Source organism: Cavia porcellus, unplaced genomic scaffold (assembly GCF_034190915.1).
Source record: "Cavia porcellus strain 051 isolate PalLab524CR breed Dunkin Hartley unplaced genomic scaffold, mCavPor4.1 scaffold_20, whole genome shotgun sequence".
NCBI lineage: Eukaryota > Metazoa > Chordata > Mammalia > Rodentia > Caviidae > Cavia > Cavia porcellus.
In genome coordinates, this window is record NW_026947503.1 from 45,348,950 (window position 1) to 45,373,796 (window position 24,847).

At 33.0% G+C, this 24,847-nt stretch overlaps 1 protein-coding gene across 4 annotated transcripts in view; it reads right to left on the reverse strand.

Annotated features, from left to right (window-relative positions):
- Kiaa1328 (KIAA1328 ortholog) overlaps window positions 1-24,847 on the reverse strand; it is a 287,886-nt gene that overhangs the window by 152,508 nt on the left and 110,531 nt on the right. The gene's annotated exons all lie outside the window — the stretch shown is intronic.

Sequence of the window (24,847 nt, forward strand, 5' to 3'; positions counted from 1 at the left end):
GACAGGTTGAACTTTCTAGTTTTCAAATGCTCTGACTCCTTTTTCTATTCCTCAGAACTGTGTGGGTACCATTTCACTTTATTGTGCTGATGCTATTCCTCTAGCTCAAATTATCTATACCCTCCAAGGTATCCCAAAACACTTTATTCATTCCATTATTGTTGAATTTATTTCATTCTACCATTTGCAACCAATACCAATTTTCACAACTCTTAATTTTCCTTGTGTAATTTAAATCTTTATTTACACCTCAATTAATAGAAACTGAGGATTGATATCCTAAATGCCTGTTCATTGCTGTACCTCCATTAAGAAATGACAGGTGCCCAGTAAATAATGGTTTTTATAGAGTTTATTGTACAAAACTTGAGGACCAGAACAATGTTTCTTTGAACCTCATATTTCAATGATTTCATTCTTTACATAGATGCTTAAATTAAATTGATAAATATTTGTTGAATGAACTAATAAGCAGGATGAAGAAGTATTAAGAGTTAAATAACCCAAGATGTATGCTAAGAACTGGATGGCAACTTAATCTTAAAATCCATTAAATGTATTCTAGGAGACACATCTTACGTAAGTGTATTTTCTCAGAATATCTAAAGGTTGAAAAAATTCTACAAGCATTAGAAAAATACCAGGCCGGGCATGGTGGCAAATGTCTGTAATCCCAGCGCTTGGGAGGCTGAGGTAGGAGGATTGTTGCAAGCTTAAGACCAGCCAGGGCTACAAAGTGAGCTCAAGGCCATCCTGAATTGCAAAAGTTAGACCCTGTCTCAAAAAGACCAAAGAAAAGGAAGGAAAAATTCCAACTATTTCTTGCATTGCTCACAGGCAATACACATAGAGCTCTAAATGTTTGTTTAGTTTAGACTGATGCAACAGTAAAGTACAAGAGTTTTGGGATAAGAGTTTAAACTTAAAGTACAGATCATCACATGGTTTTCTGAAATGTGCATAAAATGTTCTCAATTTTTTTTTTGTCTTTTTCATTTTTATCGGTACCAGAGATCGAACTCATGACCGCACACTTGCAAGGCAGGCGCTTATGCCGCTGAGCTAAATCCCCAGCCCAAATGTGCATAAAATGTATAAAAGTTATTAAAATAAGAAAATGCATTGAAAGACTATAAAATATGTGCAAATCAACCCAACAGAATAGGCAAACAGGTTATAAGATAGAATGGCTGAATAAAATGGTACTGCTTCAGAATTCCTATTTTGCATTACATTTTTAATCAGTTTTACGTGGTTCTCCTAGAATGAAAAAAGATTTTGAAACATATAGCATTATGCTAAAAAATTGTGCAAGTCTGGGGCAAAAAGGACTTTAAAAATGTAAAGTTAATTGTGTTTTCCCCCAATTTTTTTCAGCGAATGATGTCATTCAATATGTGTAAAGATACTACAAAACAAATATCACCCTATAACTGTTTTTTAGGAACTTAAATATATCCCCCTTTTTCCTTGCTTTGGATGCTACACAAAATACAAGAAAGAATTAAAATGCTAGTCATTTTGGGAGGAATATCTTTTTTACTATTAGATGGATGATACACGGGAATAGACAAAATTTCTACAGCCTAAAACCAAATCTTATGTATTTGTTTAACAACAAAGGAGAATAGCATATACAAACAATATTATTGATAAATAATTTGAGAATTATGATCCTTTCTCTCTATAATCTTAAACCTTTGGAGGGGCAGGAAGGACAAGGATCTGGTAGCTTCTGCCAGATAATATGCTGGGAATCTGTCTTATGACCCTCTAATTCTTTGTAAAAGGAGAAAATGTTTTATGTGATAGGTCTATCAAAAATGCTACAATCAAAGAGCAGCACTTATGAATTAGTTTTGCTTTTAATTGTACGAAGAGAAATAAGAAAGACTTGATAGTACAGTCAGTGTTTAAACTAAATTTTGGAAGACAAATTTGAGTAATTAATGACAAGAGTAAATGAGGATTTGTAGAATAGGGCATTGCATGCAAGTGGAAAAAGTAGTAGGACAGGGACTATGAAAACTAATCCGTACAGGGAATTCTAAGGAGTCCAGAGTGTAGTGGAAAAGGGACGAAGCAAAAAGCAGGTCCGGGTCAGGATTAAAAATGCTATTAATGCCAGCTAGAACTGTTTGGTTTGTGGCCATAAAGGACAGTACAGTGCTAAAATCACAGTTTGTTATTCACTGAGGTGTTTTGACTAAAGAAGAAATGGACATATAAATTAAACTAGCATTTACATATAAGTATAAAGAAATACTTCTTATAGTTAAAAACTATAAGAAGTTTTGAAATAAATTACTGAATTTATAAAGTGATAAAAGCAGTGAACACTTCACATATAAACATAAGTGTTTTGCAGGCTTTATATAAAATAGTACTTTGTCTTGCTAAGAGTAAAAAGACCACACACAATGACTATAACATTAGTTAAACACTGTGGGGAAGATTTGTGCATGAATAACCTCATGTAAATGTAAAACCTAAAAATGTTGAATTTATATGTTAACAGTAGAGTAGTGGTGAATAGAGGGAGGGAGATAGGAAAGGAAGGGATGGGCAAAGACTGGCCAAAGCGTAGTAAGTTAAAATTCAGTAATTATATGTGAGAAATAAATTATGAGTTTCTGTCATATAGTAAAACTATACATAACTATAAATAATGATATATAAGTGCTAGAAGGACTTTAGATGTTCCTGCTACAATGAAATTATAAAGGACAAGACAGCTTACCCTGATTTGAACATTATTTAATATATAACTGAACTGAAATCCACACGGTATTCTACAAATAAGTATAGTTCTTAGGCATCAATTTAAATATGTGCATGGAAATGGCAGTTGGATGTGAAGCACAGAGTAGCACAGGTATTACATTTTATGACATTATAGTTCAACTAGGAGAAACTAGTGACATGGAAAACATGTACGTAATAAAACTAATAAATGAGTTTTCACTGTAAGCTGAAAGAATGCACATATACTACTGTGGCAATTTAACATCTGGATGAAATAAAGATATCTTTTTAGATTGTTGATAAACATTATTTTTGAAATTCAAAAAACTATGAAGGTTTACACTGTCCATAAGTACAGATTGGAGTTTAAGTTTTATGTAGGGATGTGTTCTGACAGTATGGTAGCGATAGGAAAAAGATTTTAGAGTATGCATTAGAATATAAACATTGACTCCCTCACCTAGAAAGTTTTACTATTAATAATTAATTTAAACAGTACACCTAATTAAACTAGATTTCACAAGGCAGATGCATAAAATTGGGATTATTTATCCCTAGTTATTTGAACCAACCATTAACAGCTTTTATTATGTGTGGGGGTGTGACGTTACAGCAGAAGGGTTAAAGTCTGTTGGGGCTTTTGGAACAGACCTTCACTGTTTCTGCATAGCCACCTAAAGATATGTTTGGTTTCTCAACTTTGAAGATAAACTGTTAAGTTTGGTATTTTTTTAACTGATTCATAATCATTACTCGTATTATGAAAATCTAATGTATTCAATGACAGCCTAAAACCAAATCTTATGTATTTGTTTAACAACAAAGGAGAATAGCATATACAAACAATATTATTGATAAACACTTTGAGAATTATGATCCTTTCTCTCTATAATCTTAAACCTTTGGAGGGGCAGGAAGGACAAGGATCTGGTAGCTTCTGCCAGATAATATGCTGGGAATCTGTCTTGGTAACAGATTCTCAACTTTATGACCCTCTAATTCTGTGTAAAAGGAGAAAATGTTTTATGTGATAGGTCTATCAAAAATGCTACAATCAAAAAGCAGCACTTATGAATTAGTGCACCCCCACACATAATAAAAGCTGTTAGCTATGTATTCAATGACAGAGAAGACTGAAGAGCACAATGAATGGTGGTAGTTAGGAAGAGTAAAGTCAGTATTATGTCATATTCCACCACTGCAATGATGTAAATGATTATATTGATACTGAGAACCTGCAAAAATTTATCTTTAATCTCCCTTCAAATTTGATGTTTTGAATTTTATTTTCCATCAAAAGATTTATAATTAGAAAATCAATTTCCTTAATGAAAGAATTTAACTCTAATTTATAGGATAAATTTTTGAAACTTGCTAATGATAAAGGATTGGAGATAAATACTGGAAATAATCATTTCCATTATTTTGGACAAAAAGTTAAAAGAATGAATATTCAGAGTTTATTGAAATTTCTTTAAAAATCTCTTCCATTTCTAGCAATATACCACTATAAGAATACTTTCTTTTGCATAACAATAAAACAAAGTGTTTAAATATTATCAAATACTGTACCATTATTATTACTCTCCCCAAAAGTCTGCAGAGGGTACTGATCTAGGAGCAAACTTATACATCAGATTAAAGCTCTAAATATTGATATACATACCACTATCAATACATGTGGTGCTTATTCAAAATATGTGCAGACATTTATTATGGGGTAATTATAGTTTTTCCATGAAAATCTTTTTAGTTATAACTTCAAACAAAAATTTATGAGACTAAAGTTTTTATATGTCTTTATTTGTAGTACATTTGTCCAGATTGTTTACTAAAATACATGGCTGTTGAAACTATAACAAAATTTTGCCATTTATTTTATCTTCTAGTATTTCACTTGTGAAGAATTTTACAAAAGTTTTAGTCAATAAAAGTTAGAAAACAAAATTCAAACTTAGTCTTTTCACCACAGTTTGGCTTGAGAAATACTGATCTAAATTATCTAGAATTCAGGACTAAGCTCAGCAGCACAAGTGCCTGCCTGGCAAGTATGAGGTTGTGAGTTCGATCTCCATTATTAAACAAAAAACAAAAAATTAGAATCTGACTAGTTTTGCTATTGTTATTAAAAGTAGTTTTCTACTGTTACTAAAAGTTTTAAAAGTTATTAAAAATTTGCTTCTTTTCTAAAAGAAGCCAAGAGTGTTATTAAAAGTAGTTTTGTTATTGTTATTTTTATTAAAATTATTTTATCATTAAAAGTAGTTTTGTTCCAATGCAATTTATATATTAAGGAACAACACGGACATAGTGAAATATTATATTACAATGTATAACTCTTTCTGTAAAAATCACTCTGTTAACACAGAAAACTGAACACAGCTGATCTGAGCTATGTCAACACTTAGAAAACACATACATGTGAAACAACTACCAGATATTATAATCCCTCCGCATATACCATGTTTGTGCTTGGAAATTCTTTCGCACTTGTAAACTTTTCTATACAAGGAAACACTCATTCAATATATCCCAGATATCTGAATATTTTGGTTCTAAAATTTCAAGCAGTACATGTAAAAGAAAAACTTCAAGCACTGAAGAGAAGTTTGAACTAATAAAATTTTCTAAAAGAAGCAGAGTGTTATCTCCAGAACAACAAACTGAGAACTCCATAAAAATAAACACACACACCAAGTTTACATCTGATAGAACTTCAAGATCTGTGAAGTCAATAAAAACAAATCCTAGGGAAATAAAAAGAAATGGAAGAATATGGTGAGATTTTGGGATGAAAATCAAAGATTAAAGCACTGATTTCAGAAAGGAAGCACAACATATTCACAATGTAAATCATTGTGTAAACCTTACGTAAATCATTAAATAGTAGGGAAGTGGCTCCTTTTCATGATTACTAATAATTGGATTAATGGTTTCAAAAACATGTTAGCAGTATAAAAAACTAGAACAATTTCTATCAGGGATATAGAAATTAACAGGAGAACCCTATATATTCAGTCAAATCTTCAATTTTGAGAAAATGGGTATCATTATAAAGGTATACCTCAAAAGACCTTCATCTCAAATGCAAAAAAAAAAAAAAAAAAAAAAAAAAAGCCTCATAGGCTTAAAGGCCAAAAGATTTGAGATTTTTGTGCTTCTACCCAGGTCATTCTTTTGTAAAACAGTATTTAAAAACTTTCCTTCTTGTTTCTAATAACCTTACTTCAACCACTTGGAATTCACAAGGTGTAATATTTTTTTTTCTCTTGGTACGAGGGATCAAACTCATAAACTTGCACTTGCCAGACAGGGACTTATGCTACTGAACTAAATCCCTAGCCTCAAATTGTAACTCTTATAGCTAATTTTAGGTTTTATTGGTATATTTACTGGTTATGTATTTATTTTTAACATTTAACATGTGTAAGATTGTTACTATTTTTATTTATTTTTTATTAGTAGATATGTGTAGCACATTCCTTGTGCCGAATTGGTATATTGTAACACACCTTAATTCCTTTTCACATACTCTTTCCTTCCTCCCCTCACTCCTTCCATGTCTTATTAGATCCTTATTTTTAAAGTGATGCTTTAAAGTTTTGACATTTGTGCTCTCAATTTCACTTTCCTCACATGACTTATGTTTTTTATTATATCACTCTGCATAACCCATTTATATTTAGAAATACACATCACACCTGGGTTTGGTGGCACATGCATGTAACCTCAGTTATTAGGGAGACTAAAGCAGGAAGATCCAAGTTTGAGGCCAGCCTGGGGAATTTCTCAACACAAAACTAATGGGATCAAACCAGAAAGAAAAAAAAGAGCAAAAATCATATTATATAACTAAATGTATTGTTATCTTCCTCATTTTCCTACCATTTCCAATTGGGAGACAATGGATAAGATCCACAGTTAGTGTCTTTGAAAAAAATATCTGCATCACTGACAAGTCCAGGGACTAGTGATATATATATATATATATATATATATATATATATATATAATATTTTACATATATAACATGTAAAAAGTATTATTTAAAAATATGTCTAGGAATTCTCTTTACTAAACTCAAAAAATGAATGTTAAAATAGAGCTTTAAATAAAGCTAGGAGACAAAGTGTTAGAAGTGTTAGTCTATAATTTATGAAATTACAATTAACAGTTACACTGATGTTTGACTTCTGAAATATCTTAAAATATGACATTTCTCTTAAAAGTCATAGTCTTTATTGTGTGATTTTGCATAGCTTGGTTATGTCTAGAAAGACGTAAGTCACACAGCAGACTGACTGGAGATAGCAGCTGACTAGCAATCAGAATTTTAATAGGAATACTAGAAAATGAGACAATAAAGGGAATCTTACTAAGATCTGTGTATTCCTAATGGTCTAGAAGGCAATATTCACATTTAGGTGGTGCACACATTCAGTAGAGATTAGAGTTCTTAACTATCTATATGTATCTTTCTGTTTGAATGTGATAGCTACTCACATACAGCGAAGACATAAGATGCCATGGCAGAAAATAAAGGTACTCCCCAACTCAACAGATTCTCTAACAAGGGTATAAGTCAGAGTGGCTCAGATTGTACCAGCTACTGTTAATAATTAGCTAATTTTTTTTTTTTTGGTCTTTTTCGTTTTTTATCGGTACCAGAGATCGAACTCACGACTGCCTACTTGCAAGGCAGGTGCTTATGCCGCTGAGCTAAATCCCCAGCCCCTAATTCTTAATCAAGTTATGCTGGTTGAGGATGTCCTCTACAAATTCAGTTTTTTGTTTTGTTTTGCTTTTTAAGACTGCATACAGATATCCATGGACGTAGCAACAGAGATAAACTCTACAGTACAAATCTAGGAAAGTCAACAGGCAAACAGACAGTAGCCACAAATTATAAAAGGAGGGACAAGAAGACAGAGATTCTACACATGTTACATGAGGTATCCATGTTTAATAAACAATTATAAGAAATGCTAAGAAAAAATAGAAACCAAGGAGCTAAAAACTAGACATAAAAGGACTTTAAATTGGCTAATATGATATGCTATGATAAAAGATCTGCTATAAATATGATAAAAGATCTGAAGAAAAGCAGACTGAAAGAATTAAAGTATGACAACAAATAGAGAATCTCAATTGAGAAATATGGTTGGCAGTAAAAAAACAAAACAAAACAAAACAAAAAAAACAAACGGATACCAGAATTGAGCAATACAAAACTGAGATAAAATATTAAATAGATGGTAACAACAGCAAATATAAAACAGAAGTTAGAAGAAGTGCATTTAAAAGCAGATCAACAGGGATTATTACCTTATCTGAAGAGCAGAAACAAAAAGAATGATGAAAAATTAAGCTCAGAGACCTGTGGGACACCAAGCACGTTGGATACACAGACATTTGCTATATAATGATATTTTAATCAATGACAGACTGAAAATACAACAGTAGTCTCAAAAGAATGTAATAAAGTTGAAAAGTGCATATATTCCAGCAATATTACAGTCATTGTAATGACCTAGAATAATGTATTAAGTTTATGGTGATATAATATAAACAAATCTATTGCATATATATATATATATATATATATATATATATATATATATCAAACATACTGAATATGTTTATATACTATACACATTGCTTGATGTAAACAATTTGTTACTGGTTTATGTATTCATTATATTATACTATTTATCATTTCAGAGGGTGGTTCCATTTACTGAAAATTATTTATTATAAAACAGTATGCCAATTGTGCTGGCAGCAACTTCATACATCTTGTGTATATCAAGAAGTCACATTAGATGACTGACATGTACACAACCTAGTTTTATATATACAAACCCTGTGACATCTTCAAAATCACAAAACTGCCCAAGAAGGTATTTCTTTTTTTTTTTTTAATTGGTACCAGGATCGAACTCACGACTGCCTGCTTGCAAGGCAGGTGCTTATGCCGCTGAGCTAAATCCCCAGCCAAAGAGGTATTTCTTAAAATTCATCTCCATCATTAAATAATGCATGACTATTCATGATGTGGGAATCCTAAAAGAGAGATAAGGGGATAGAAAAATGTTTGAAAAATAATGGCTAAAAACCATAGTTTTGGGGGCTGGGGATTTAGCTCAGTGGCATAAGTGCCTGCCTTGGAAGACTGCGGTCCTGAGTTTGATCCCTGGTACCGATAAAAATGAAAAAGACAAAAAAACAAACAAAAAAACCAATCATAGTTCCATGGAAAGAACATTTGTTCTTATAATAGATCTTTGCAAGTCCACATATGCTTTTTTTCCCCTTATTTTTTCATTTAAAGTAAGTACTGTATGATTTCTCTTTGGCATTTATGAATGAGTGACATCACTAGTTTTGTGATTAAGGATCCTTATTAAGTAAAATAAGGGTATGGTGGTGCATGCTAATAATCCTCACACTTGGGATGTGGAGGCCAGAGGATCACCTTGAGCTGGAGACTAGCCTGGGCTGTATACTGAGCTCATCGCCAATCTGGACTACAAAGCAAAACCCGTCTCAAAAAACCAAACCAAACCAAATCAAATCAAACCAAACCAAACCAGCACAAATGAACTACCCGAATGTTTAACCTTAAAATTCTACAAAAAGAAAAAGTCAAACCTAAATATGTGGTAGGCAGCTAGAGCAGGCAGGGAAAAACAGCCAGACCCACCCTGTGTACACCACCATCAGGAAATTTGCTTCCCTCAGGTTACCAGTGAGGGCAGGGAGAAACAGCCAGATATTCCTGTGAACCCACAGACCACCTTTGGAGACTCTTGCTTCCTGCAGGCAGCCAATGCAGACAGGGAGAATCAGACAAACATGCACCTGTGTACCTGCCACTATATGGTGCAGGCTGAGAGAAGAAGCCTCATCATCATGCACTCATGGCCACTGAGGAAGCCTCAGTGCAGTCATACAGGTCTGGAAAAGACCACCCCATACCCCAACACCTCCCTGTGAATCTGGGTTTAAACAATGGTAGTCATTGTAGATTTCCTATTATCTTGTTTAGAAGTTCTGTATTGTAGTGCCCTACAAGGAGCACTAAAGAATAGAGATAGAGATGACCATGGTTGCAGGAACATAAGCAGAAGTGGACTGCCAAACAAGGTAAGCAATTTCACAGATGAGAAAATGGATGGGGCCAACAGGAGGAGGATAGCATGGCAGAGACAAGTCAATGTATGCCAATTGTAACCACTAATGTAGATGACCTCAATTCACCAATAGAAAGAAACACAGGGAGAGTAGATCAATAAACAAAATCCATCTATATGTTGTGTACAAGAAACACATTTAACGTGAAAGGAAATTCATAGAATGAAAGTCAAAGGAGAGAAAGCAATTATTCTCATGTGAAAAGAAACCAGAAAAAAAGCAGGGATAAGTTGCCCATCAACCACAGAATACATAAGAAAGATACAGTATTTTTATACAATAAAAAGCTACTGAGCCATAAAGAAGGAGAATCTCAAGGCTCTTGTAGGTAAATGGATGCAACTTGAGATTATGCTCATGGGTGAAATGGTTCAGACTCATATGGGTGAAACTGTGCTATCTCCCTAGCATAAAAAACTGAAGGAATTAGTGGGATCCAAAATGTACAATAGATATTACTAAAGTGATAGGGAGGAAATGTCTAAAAAAGAAAGATAGTAACCATTGTTAATTTCCTATTATCTTTTTTTGAATTCCAATATAATTTTCATTATTTTGTTAGGTTTGGTTTTAATCTACCTTGTTCTGTTTGATTTTATTGTGTTTAATGGTGTGGGCAGCTATTTTGAAGATAACAGGATGTATTATAGTAGCCATTACTGATTTCCAATTATCTGGTTTTGAAGTCCTATTATGCTTTCATTCTTTTGTTTTGATTGGCTTTAGTCTGTTTTGTTTTGCTTGATTTTATTATGTCTGATGGCATAGACAGCTATTTTGAAGAAAATAAGAGACATTTTATGGTAGCCATTGTAGATTTTCTATTATCTTGTTTAGAAGTCCTGTATTGTTTTCATTGTTCTGTTCTGAGTAGCTATATTCTGTTTTGTTTTATTCACACTAAAATAAAACAAAAACACCTAAAGAAGAGGAAATTACAAGATCAGAGCAGAAATTAATGCAACAGACTCAGAATACAATACAAAGACTCAATGATGAGTTGGTTCTTTGAAAAATTAAATAAAACTGATAAACCCTTAGCCAACCTTTTCACAAAAGGAAGGGAAAGATTCAAATTCATTCATTCCATTAGTAATAATGGTGAAATCACAACAGATCCTGCAGAAATCGTGAAGATCATCTATATCTACTTTGAGAACTTGTATTCTAAATAAGATGGAAAATGCAGAAATCGACAAATTCTTAGATACATATGAATTACCAAAGCTGAATCAAGAAGATATAAAAATTCTAAATAGCCTAATATCAGTCAATGAAATTGAAGGTATAATTAAAAATCCTCCAGCAAGGAAAAGCCTAGGCACTGATGGATTCACTACAAAAAATTTAAGGAAGATCTAATGCCATTACTCCTCAAACTCTAATGAAAGTGAAAGGGAAGAAATATTCCCAAGTTATTCCTGAAAGCAAGCATTACTCTGATATTAAAACCAGGGAAGAATCCAATAAAAAAAGAGAACTGTAGGCCAAACTCTCTAGTGAACATAGACACAAAAATATTCAATAAATGACTGGCAAACAAAATGCAGTAAGTCATCAAGAAGATTATACACCATGACCAAGTAGGATTAATCCCAAGTATGTAGGAATTCAACATGCACAAATCAATAAATGTAATATACCATATCAACAGATACAATGATGAAAACCATATAATCATCTCAATAGATGAAGAAAAAAATCTGAAAAAAACCCTATAGAAAATTGGAATAGATGGTCTTTATCTCAATCTTATAAAAGCAATCTATGACAAAACAACATCCAACATCATCCTAAATGGTAAAAAACTGAAAACTTTTATTCAGTATAATTCTAGAAACATTAGCCAGAGCAATGAGGCAAGAACAGGGGAAAAAAGGAACAATAATAGGAGAGGGAGAAGTTAAATTATCATTGTTTGCAGATGACACATTATTCAGAAGATTCCCAAAACTTCACAGAAGGACTTCCAGATTTAATAACAAAATTCAGTCACGTAACTGGATACAAAGTATTTACTACTCAAAAACCAGTAGCATTCTTGTACACAAGCAACAAACTTACTGACAGAGAAAGTAGGGAAACCATGACTTTCACAATAGCAGCAAAATAAATAAATAAATAAACTGAATACTGAAGAATCAATCTAACAAAAGAAGTAAAACATTTTTACACTGAAAACTGTGGTACTCTAAAAAAGAAGATCAAAGAGGATATCAGAAAACAGAAAGATGTCTTTTATTCTTTGGTAGGAATAATCAACATAATGAAAATGGCCATAGTCCCCAAATTGTTATATAGATTTAATTCAATTTCAATGAAAATATTAATAGCATACCTTACAGAATTAGAGAAAACAAGCCAGGCTTAGTTGGAACCAGAAGAGACTTAAAACAGCAAAAAGAATTCTGGACCACAAAGGCAAATCAGGAAGCATCACAACACCTGACTTTAAGTCATACTACAAAGCTACTGTGTTAAAACAGAATGGTATTGGTAAGAAAACAGAACTGAGAATCCATGGACTAGATTAGAAGATGCAGAAACAACTTCAAACACACTCAGCCACCTTATTTTAAACAAAGGAGCCAAACCCTCACTGGAATAAAGATAGCCTCTTAAATAAGTTATGTTGGAAAAACTGGCTTTCAACATGCTGAAGACAAAAATGAGACTCATGTCTCTTACCATCGACTAAACTAAAATAAAAATGGATCAAAGATCTAAATGTCAAAATAGAAACACTAAATTTGCTTGAAGTTAGAAAAGGCCGAACTCTTAAAAGACATAGGTTTAGGCAAAGATTTTATGAACAAAACACTGCAGGGGAATTATAACAAAGAATCAACCCCTGAGACCTTGTCTTAACTTTTGCACAGCAAAAGAAATTATAGACAGAGTGAAGAAACAACCTACAGAGTGGGAAAAATATTTTTTCAGCTGTTCCTCAGACAAGGCAGTAATGTCCAGAAAATAAAGAAGTCAAAAAAATCAGACTCCCAATTCAAATACCCAATCCAAAAATGGGAATCTGAAATGAACCAATGTTTCTCAAGTGATGAAGTAGAAATAGCAGATATACAAAAAAAAAAAAAAAAAAAAAAAAGGTTCAACATCACTGGTCATTGGAGAGATGCAAATTAAAACCAATGCTGAGATTGTATCTCATACCAGAAAGAATGGCACTTATCAAGAAATCAACCAATAACAAATGCTGGTGGGGCTGAAACCTTTCTCCACTCTTGGTGGTAGAACCATTGTGGAAATCAGTGTGAAAGTTTCTCAAAATACTAGAACTAGATATTCCATTTGACCCATTTATTCCCTTTCTTGATATCTTCTTGAAACAATTAAATGCATTATATCATAGCAATATATGCACACCCTTGTTTATGGTAGCATAGTTTGTTACAGCTAAATCCTGGAAACAATCAAAATGTCCATCAACCAATTAATGGATAAAAGGGAGGTGTTTTTATACAATACAGTACTGTTTAGCCTTAAAAAAGGATAAACTTGAGCCATATATATGTAAATGGATGGACCTTGAGACCATACTCAAGTGAAATAAATCAAACCCAGATGTGTAAATATTGCATTGTTTCTCTAGTGGGAGAAACTGAAAGAATAAATAAGGTCCAGAATATATACGAGGTGTTAGAGTTTTCTGGCACAATAAAGCAGAAGAAAAGAGAAAGTGAAAGTGGCCATTTATTTGAGGACACAGAAAGAAGGGAAGCTCACAACTGTGGGGATCTGGCTTTCTCTTTCTGACTGGATACATAGCGGGCAGAGGGTGATACGACCTCTGATCAGAAGTGGTGCAAGGGGCAGGCACTGATGACGGGCAAGGAACAGACTGGAATTTTTTTCACACATGAAGGAGAGAGAAAGTGACAATTTGGGCCAAAGGGGAAGGAGGAGGGAGTGGTCATCAGGACAAATGTTCCTGCTTTGGCCTTCCACCATGTTACACCATTGCCATAATTGTACAATAATTTATACTAGGGCAAGAACCTTTCACTAGGTATTATGAAACAGGAAGAAAGAGTTCAATTGGGAAGGGGAACTAGGGAGCGGGAAGTGAAAAAGCAAGTGAAGAGGAAAATGAATGAGAAAAGGAGGGAAAATGGAATAAAAGCTTGTGTAAATGAGGGGAAGAGGGGTTAAAGGAAGGATAAAGGAATGGCAAAAACAGAGAGAGAAAAATTGAAACGTCACGTACAGGTACAAGTTCCAGGGTGAATGTGATAATTATATACATAAGAAAAATAATAATATTTGGAAGAAAAAGGGATTAATTACTGATAAATGTTACAATGAATATAAATATAAAAATCGTGATGTTAACAGAAATATAAAATGCAAATGGCTTGTATATGATTTGGTTTGTAGGAAATGTCCAGAAAGGGCAAATCCCGAGATGCAGAAAGTAGATTAGTAATTGCCTAAGCCTGAAGGTAAGAGTAGAAACACCTGGAAACGTGCAACAGAAATCTTCTGGGATGATCAAATCTTAGGAAACAGGATTGTAGTGATGGTTACTCTATAAATTTACCAAAAATTCAGAATTACACATTTCAGTAAGTGACTTTTATAATAAAGGTGCTGAAAGACAGAATTTGCTCATTTACTAATATGTGACAAATATATAAAGAAGGGTATAAAGTAGTGTTCTGGCTACTGTGGAATCCTCAGTGAATGCAAAATGCCTATTCCCATCCATATTTTAGAGGAAAGAAATAACAACTAAGTTAGGTCACTATAAAGTGACAAAAGAAATAAGGCTATTATACATGACTAAAAATAAAATGAATGATACATTCTAAATGAAATCTTACATTCTCTGCTACTTGTCTTAGTATACATTCCATCTTTGTTAGTGATTATTTAGAGGTAAAATAATATGTACTAAAAAAAGATCCAAGCAATCTGTCATTAATGTGGGAGAGCCACACTTCAATATTATAATTTTATTTCATTTAAGATGAGTCTTAGAGTCTATTAGCTGAAAAATCATTTAAGGAGGGATTTGTTACAAAAGCTTTACATGTGCATGGCAATATAAAAATAGCAAAAAATATGGTTTGTAGAAAACAGGTGGAAAGAAGTAAAGTTATTTGTAAGAAAAATGGTAGGGATTTAGCTCAATGGTGTAAGTGCCTGCCTGGTAAGCCTGAGGTTGTGAGTTCAATCCCTGGTACCAAAAAAAAAAAAAAAAAAAAAAAAAGAACAAGAAAAACTATAAGCACTTCAAACAGTGGGCTGGATGTTGCTTTCTTTACTGCTAAGAGTGATAAAAATTTACATAAAAAATTACTCAAAGAATATTTTTATAGTATACTTTTTTGAATCTGAAGTTCTTTTGAGCTATCATATCCTATAAAATTTTGGTCAGTTTGGCTGAGGGTACAATTAAGATGATTATTTAGCTGTCTTATTATTTCCAAGATTAAAGAATATAAAAATAAGTTAGTTTATTAATCTAGACTAAACATGAATTGGAAAATAACAGAAAACCTGTTGAAAGAGCACTGTCCTAATATACTACTGTAGAAGTCTGTACATGTATGTGTGTGCGTGTGCAAATGATCTCATAAACTTGGGCTCATGGAACTTTTCATGTGGAAATAGACAATAAATATAGGCATTTAAAAGAAGAAGGATAGCACAGGCAATGACTCCAAATAAAAAGAGCAGGTGGCTATGAGCATGGACAGTCATACTGGCAAGAGTCATCTTGTTTTTGCATGTGTCAAGAAGATCTAATCAAACCAAATTGTATGGAATATCTGCCCATGCCAAATGTCATCATCTGTTCAGCACAGGCCATCTGTCCTAATGAATTATATGTAAAGGGTTTGCACCAGTGACTCCTACAAGAACTGGCACAACTTCAATAGAGACAGCATCTAGGGACTATCAGGCTTATTAAATGTGTTTTAATCATCTAATGGTTTAAATAACATCACAGCCTGCTTTTATTACTGTAACAAAAACTTTCTTTTCCAGAGAGAAGGGTAAGACAATGTGCTTCTTTTTGAGTTGTACTGAAGCTTGGATGTTACAAACAAATTTATCTTTCAATGTACTCCAGAATTTATTCCAGACCTGGTGTGGTTTCTTTTATAGAGCAACCCTTTGAGCAAAGGTGGTAAGCAAACACCAAGTACATTTACAATTAAATGTCTACATAATAGAGTGATTTTTCCCTTTGGTATTATTGGAAAGACAGAAGTAGTTGTTAAGAGCTTCCTAATCTTTTGAAACCCAAATTCTGACTCTCAGTAATTTTTTTCTTTACTGTAGGCATAGTCTAATAGAAGGGCAGGAGAGAAAGCTAAAGTGGCATAGAGAAGTAAGACAGAACCAGAGAACTGAGAATACAGAGAAAGGAGGATCAAGGAGGGTAAACAGCAGTAACTTAAACCAGAAAAAATTCTGTGGAAAAAGTTATTACTTTAGTACACTTCAAACCAGTTTTAAAAATTCTTTTAGGCTTTAAGGACTCATTTGTGTTGAGAACAGCTTATCTGATCTCACTCTAAACCAAAATTAGTTTAAACTTTCTCATCAATACAGATTAATTGTAGAAAAAGCACATCATGTATGAATGGTAAAAATAAGTTAGAGGAAGAGATCCGTAGACATGAAGATAAACTTTTCTTATTTTCTATCTTGCAGACTCTCCTTGTTTTCCATTTGTGTGATTAAGTACACTGATATTTTTCTGACTGTGAATATTTCTAGTCCATCTGAATGAAGGAAATAACTAAGGAAAATATATTTTAAAACCTCTGTGAAAGGACTCATCAGCAAGTTTGATTAAGAGATATTTGCATTACACTAGCACAGAGGTTTCTAAACTTTGGTGTTCATGAGATTCAACTAGAGGGCTTCTTAAAATGCAACCGAAAGTCCTCTATCCACCTCCAGTTCCTACTCCAGTGGATGGAGGCTGGGAACTGAGATCTGCATTGTTTAACAAGTACTCTGGTGCTGCCGCTGTACGGGGACCATATTTTGAGGACTTACACTAGCAAATATTTTCTGTCATGGGTGGATTCCACCTGGCTACGGGTTACTTCCCATTCAGATGTTTTTATTTCCTCACTTAGTAACATGGGATTTTTCAGCTTTGGCCTCTTTTTGTATGACAAGTATAATGTATACCTAAATATCTACCAGTGATCCTCCTTTTGTGACTACTAAAACAAATTTGTTTGCATTGAAGTAAATCTATAAATTTCTTCATCCTTTAAGGGCTGTGCCTTGGTGGTCTGTAAACAATGAAGAAAGAAAAGACATATTTGGACTTCTTTTTCTTCCTTCTATTTTCATATTTTGCATACATATTTTAGTGTACCTCTTAGTCCTACACAGTACCTGATTTTGTAACCTTGCTGAACTTATTATTTTGGAGGTTATGCTGTTTGTAGATTCCTTTGGATTTTTTATATAAAAGGTCATGACAGACCTTTGTACAGATTACCTATTTTTCTGAGTAGTTCTCTTTTTTCTGGCACTCTGTCCTATAACATCAAGCTACTTCAACCTTCCTGAATACCAATCTCTCTTTAAGAAACTCAACAAGACTTTTGTATTTCACTTAGAATTTCTCTCTTTGTGCTACAGTCTGGAATATATTTATCTGAACAGAAATCTGGGGCCACTAAAGGCCTTCTAGATCACAAACTTACATTGCTTATTGTTCAGTGTGTCTTAAGCCAATTAATAGTTTTGATATATTTGATCTTACTTTCTAGCATTTCTAGTGGAAGAAAAGTATGATCCTAGGATTCTAGAATACTTCAAAAAAGGAATTTCAGACAGAAACTATTTTTTAAATATATAAGTTAAGATTTTAGTATATAAATTTACTGGTATTTTTAGGAAAACAAAAGTTTTATGGAGAGAGAAAATTACTCAGCAAGAGTGTAACTGTACAATAAGAAAAATAGGAGAAGTTAAAATATTGAATGATTGGGGCTGGGGATTTAGCTCAGCGGCATAAGCGCCTGCCTTGCAAGCAGGGAGTCGTGAGTTCGATCCCTGGTACTAATAAAAAGGAAAAAGACAAAAAAAAAATATTGAATGATTTTGTTATCTTAAGGAAGTTAGATATAATGTTAAAAAAGGGTACATAATATAATGGGCTAAAAATTGAAAAAAGAAAGAAAAGCTATGTTTTTTACAAGTTTAGTTCTAACTTTATAATTAAAGAAATCCCAAATTGTTATATAATAGGAATTTTGTAAAGAGTATACTCATTTTGAGGGCCAAAGCAATAAAAGAGGAGTAAGATTTAAATAAGAACTACAGAAAAAGAAGTATTTGCTGAAGTAATGGATTTTGGCTAGTTACCAAACTGCACATGAATTTGACTTTAGGTTTTGTTACTTTGAGCAAGTCATTCAGCTTTGTTATAATTACCTTATAAGAGTTAAATATAACCATAGCAAAAATAACCTTGAGTTCAGCCAGGAAAAGGTATATTCATCAACTATATCGCCTATGCCTACTTCATGACACAGTAGCAAAATGAAACACAGTTATTAATAAGTTAATAACTATATACATCCCAAAGAAGTGTTCTTATTATAAATATCTTTTGTCTGAACATAACAGCTAGAGAGGAGGACTGTGGGGGAAGAGAACAAGGAGTCAAGAAGAAGCAAGCTCTCCCTTCAAATAGGTGCTATGCACGGGCTGCTGGGGACAGCCAGACTCCAGCCTTTTCCCCTGCAAATCAGCTCCATGCATGGGCCACTGAGAGGAGAGCAGGACACTAGCCCCTTCTGGTACACAGGCTGGGAAATAAGAAAACCCAGCCCTCCTCAAACCTGCCATAGGTGATCTACTGATCCAAAGATACACAGGCCACAAGGATAGCTATTGAGATAAAATACAATTTAATGCTTGTAGTGCTTACTGTTCTACTGACTTTGCAGGTCTAAAGCTGGTAGTTTGATCATTTATTCAGAGGATAACAATATGCAATGTAGCATCTATGGGGGATCTCCTTCTGAAGGTGTTGGCCATTGTTAATTCCCTATCATCTTACTTTGAAGTCCTGTAGCATTTTGTTTTGTTGGGTTGGGTTTTATTGTTTTGTTTGATTTTATTATATCTGAGGGCATGGGCATCTATTTTAAAGATAACAAGATACATTATGGTAGTCATTTTGAATTTACTCTTATCTTGTTTTGAAGTCTTTTACTGCATTCATTGTTTTGTTTTTATTGTTTCTTTTTATTCTGTTTGAGTTTTACTATGTCTGAAGGTATCTGTAGCTATTCTGAAGGCAACAAGAGGCATTATGATAACCACTGTGGATTTCGTATTGTTTTGAAGTCCTGTGTGTCTTACACTGGTTTGTTTTTATTGGCTTTATTCTGTTTTTATTTTGCTTGGTTTTATTCTCTTTAAAAAAAAAGCTAGAGAGGAATATTAACAATTGAGTACCTCTGTAGCAGTGTAATGCAAGTGTCAGAAAGTTCAGATGATACAGGGAGTAGAGTATTTAATTGACATTGTAAACAAAAGAGCTACAAACCCATAAACCCCAAAACTCAATGAGACTGAAGCAGAAAAGACCACAAAGAAAACAATGCTTTGTTATGGTATGAAATCCCTTAACAGACTTTTAGAGCTAGCAGTTTATAAAAGTATTACCTTCAAAAAAGAAAGAAAGGGAAAAAAAGAGCAATGTCTCACTTTTATAAAAAGAAATAATAAAATATTTATAAAGTGGTGGTAAAAGAAAAAGATGACTATGAAGACAATGAAGAAGAAAGGAAACTGCTAATCCAGAAATGTATATAGCAAGCAAAAACTTACTTTAAAAACTAAAAAAGCTTGGCAAGTGCAAGGGCCTGGGTTTATTTCCCAGTACCTCAGATATAACTGACTGAATAACCACAAGTGAAATTAACTAAAAGTGAAAAGGCAAGTGTAGTGGTGCAAGCCTGTATCCCAGCACTCCAGGGAGAGGCAGGAAGACTGCTGTGAGGTCAAGGCCAGCACTAGGCTACATAGTGAATTAAAGGCCAGCCTTAACTAAATAGCTAGACCTTGTCTCAAAAAGCCAAAAGAAAAAGAAACTGAAATAGACCTTTTCTTTTGGCAAACAAAAAATAAAGGAATCTACCAACATAAGAAACCACATAACCATAAACAAACATCTTTATACATAAATAAAAAATACTACATAGATATTTAGATAAAAATGAATGAGGATTAAAGGAAATTTACATAAGAGCAACATTTTTATACTTAACATTTTAAAATAAAAGATAAGTGTCTTGGTTACTTTTCTCTGGTTGCTAAGACAAAACGAAGGAAGGAAACTTTGTGTAGGTTTTAGTCCATACTCAGTTGGTTCCAGGGCAGGGTGTGTGGCTGAGAGACAATCATTCATGGCAGCCACAAACAACAAGAGCAAAATGGGCAAAAGGGGAAGGCATGCCTCCTTCCTTCCCTTATACTGTATGCCAGCTACCTGTCCCTGAGCGGGTACAGCACTCAGTACCAATCCCAGTGCTGGATACTAAGCCAATCACAAACCCTAGACTCAGCCACCTCCATGACTGTCTGAGGCTTTGGGAGGGACATTTAAACAAACCACAACAATATTTGATCAGTACAGTAATAATAGAAATAATACATTTATTTAACAGACAGAAGTGAATATAGGGTGAAGTAATAGAAAAAAATGTAAGAGTGAAATGGAAATATTCTGTTGTAGGGTTACTGCACATTGTACATGAAATGGTAAAATATTAGTTGAAAGTGATAAAATATTTGAAGGTGGCTTATTGCATATTGCAGACTCTAAAGCAGTGGTAGCAAATGTATGACATGCGTGTTATTTGTTTTAAAGACAAAACATGTTAATGCATGAGTTGTTTTTTCTACACTAAGACCTCAGATTCAGGTTTTATTGCAGTGTTGGCACTTTATGATAAACCAGTGAGTTCTGGGTTGTAGTTTGGGCACTTGTCTATAAAAGCTTCGCCATTCAGTGTTATAGAGAAACCATAAACAAGTAAAAACAAACATTATGAACCTAAAATAGAGATGATATGATAAATACTAAAACTACTTAACCAAAACATAGAAATTTCTAAATAAATCTGAAAGATTAGTGATAATTAGAAAATAAATTACAAGATGCAGATTTAGACATCATCAAATTGATCATTACATCAAATAAAAAGGTTCCATATAATCACATAAAATTCCAGAGATTTTTCAGACTGGATTCCAAACCAAAACCTGACGTGCACTAGTTATGAGAATTCTACACGAATTATAAGCATAAAGATGGTGCTAAAGAAAGAGGATAGAAAAAAGATCTACAAATACAGTCACAAAAAAGCTGGAATTCAAGTCTTATCATATTAAGTATATTTCAGAAGAAGTAATAATGACAGGAATAAAGAAACGACATATAAAAATAGTAAGAAATTGATAACTAAAAAATATCTAATAATCCTAAATGTAAATGCATCAAATAATGGAAACAAAATACATGAGAGAAAGATGGAAATAAAGGGAAAAATAAGTCTATAATCATAGTAGCTAATTTTAAAGTTGTCTTTTATTAGCTGATAGAAAAAGCAGACCACAAACTCAAATTGTAAAGAGATCTGAATGATACTCTAAAAATATTAAGATATCTATATACATACACACATACAGATAGCATACACAGGAGAGAACACTGCGTCTAATAACTATATATTAGATTATTTTTACATGCAGATAAAATAGTTACCAAGATAAACCATATCATAGAATATATTTTTTAAAGTTTCAATAATTTAAGGAATTGAAATTGTGAAAAATACATTTTCTGATCATAACAATTAAATTACAAATTAATTTTAAAATGCTATATGAGAAACCTGCAATTATTTGGGAACTTAAAATATTATGTGACTATAAACTATTCAAAAAAGAAATAATAACTAAGAAGTATTTTGAAATAAATCAAAAGAAAAAATTTGTGGGATGTATCTAAAAGAATTCTCAAAGGGAAATTTACAGCTTTAAATACTTACACAGTTATCCACTGCTTAATGGCAGAATGCACTCAGGTGATTTTCTCATTGTGTGAACATCATAGAGTATATTTGCACAACTAAGATGGTACAGTTGTCACTAGGTAATATAATCTTTTAGGGTAATGTCATTTTGGGACATCATTATGTGGCACGCAACCATGTCAGAAAAGAAATTAAGTTCCAAATCAGTGAACCAGATGCCCATCTTAGCAAGTCAGAAGAAATGAAAATTAAAATGAAAAAAAGGGCAAGAAAAATAAACAAACGCAGAAAGAAATGAACACAAAACAATAGAAAAATTTAATAAAAGCTACCTTGTTAAAAATCAGTAACATTTATCAAAAACTATGATATAAATGATCAAAATCAAAAAGGAAAAAGAGGCAGACAGATCCAGATGCCTAGACATTACTAAGATAATAAAAGAATAATACCAAGTTAATGCTACTGTATATAACTCCTTAAATGAGATAGGCAAATTCCTTGAAAGGCAAAAACAAATTGAAAACAAAACACAAAATCTTTATACTCCTAAAAAGCCTTCTCAGTAGAAAGCTCTGTTCTTGATGGCTTCAGTGATTAGTTCCATCATTAGTTTTTTTAAAAATGCACGCCCTAGGAAATAGAGAAATGAAACAATTTCCAATTCATCTAATGGAGTCAGAATTATTCTAATACCAAAACTGAGACAAAATCATCACAAGAAAAGAAAACTACAGATCAATATCCCTTACACACATAGATGATACTAAAATGTTGGGAAGTAGAAAAAAGTACATTGCAGAGATAACCAATTAGCTGCCATCAAAGTGTCCACATACAATCACTGTTATAGAGAAATTAAAACCAGTGGTGTACTGCCTTATGCAACAATATGACAGTACAACTCAAATGCAGATTTTAAGTAGTCTCGTATTAGTATGAAAAAATTATGACAATCATTTACTTTTATTTTTGTTCTTTTGAGACAGGGTCTCACTATGTAAGTTAGGCATGCTTTGAACTCACTACAAGGTCCAGGCTGGCCTTGAACTCATGATGACCTCCATGCCTCTACTTTCCAAGTGCTGAGATTACACGTGTGTACCATCACCCTCTGTAATCACCTGCTTTTAAAATGAGTACAGAAAGAGGACAGTGTGTTTATAAAATGTTAACGTGGATTCAGTAAGTGTAGCGCTCATCTGTTTACTAACAGAGTTGTATAACAATATGCTGAAATTATTTGCCTGATGAGTTATGGAAACTACCTTAAGTCAGAAGAATGGTTCAGGGGCCAGGGATATAGTTCAATGGCATAAGCGCCTGCCTGGCAAGCATGAGGTTCTGAGTTTGATCCCCAGTGCCCTTCCCCACAAAAAAAGAATGGTTCAAAGATGGCTTGGATTTTCCTATTTTTTTTTTTTTACCTTACCATAATCCTCACTTCCTCAAATAATAAAGTCTTAATTAAATGAGAACAAAATTACAATAAATATTTTTACTTCTTACATTCAGATTAAAAATACAAAATAGCAGAAGGTAAAGGAGTAAATCTGGAATGCCAGAAAGTCTGAAAAAACTTTCAGACTTCAAGTGACAATAAAATGTTAAGCAAATACATCTCTAATAAACTTTTTAAGCATTTTCACTTGCAGTTGTAATCAACTTAACATCCAACTCTCTTTAATTTCTGGACTATTGCTAATAGTAGTGTTCTTCAAACGTACTTTACACTTTACTATCTTAACCACAACAGAACTATCTGCAGATTGCTCAGTTTTCCAAAGCGATCATGTATGTCTCTTAAGATGGTAACACTATCTTGAGACTCAACCACCTTTCATTTTAAAGCCATAAATCTAAAGTAGCAATTGGGAATATAGTGGATAAGTAAGGGCCAAAACAAAATTCTAATCCTAGGGAATTTTCATGTTTTGAGTTTTGAAACATTAGAGTCAATGTCATTATCTTTCATATCAGAGTATCATTTATTTTTATTCAGTAAGATACTTTATAGGAATTATATTACATCAGAAGAGTCTAGCAATTCTTACACCCCTGGACTATATGTTACCACAGGCACTGCCTTTCTGACTTTATGAAGCACATATTTGGGTTCCTCCCAGGTCAAATAAATTTCTCAGTTAAACAAAAATCATTTAAGGAACATTCATGCTCTAACTGATTCAAGGTAATTTTCAAGAAACTACCTTCTTAACATCAAAACAAATGCAAAGAAATCCTACCAGTTTTTAGAAGCTGTGAAGGGTTGGTACTTGTGCTAAAGGCATTCTTCCTCCTTAAAAAGTTTTCCTACAAGAGGATTCATTACAGGAATGTATTGATAGAAACTAGTTTCATCATCACTAATGTTCTGCTTAATTTTAAGATAACATAATATTGAACAGAATAATGTGTTCTATTAATAACATTTTATTGAAAGAGTAAGCTGATTTATTGCATTTGTTTGTCCAAATAAGCGCCTACATCATTTGCCATAAATCTTTTTAAGTCTAAACAGAAGGCTGAGAAGCAACTTAATAAAAAGTTATCATAAAACATAATGAAAAATCCAATTTGAAAATTAAACAGTGCACTGCCCAGCTTCATGGTTTGTTTAGGGTCTGAAGTTTACGATGAAGACAAAAGAGCTGCTCTAGTTTACTTAAAATAGCTATTTTGAGTCTTAATTTGAGAAAACTATTAAAAATAACTAAAGTCTGTTATGGAATGTCTGGCCATTTAGATTCTGAGACAATTTAGTATCATTTCTTATACATTGAAAACAAAAATTGCTTACTTTTAAATAAAAAATATTTCCAGAATTCAGTTTCATATTGTGAGGCTGAGAGAGGGCA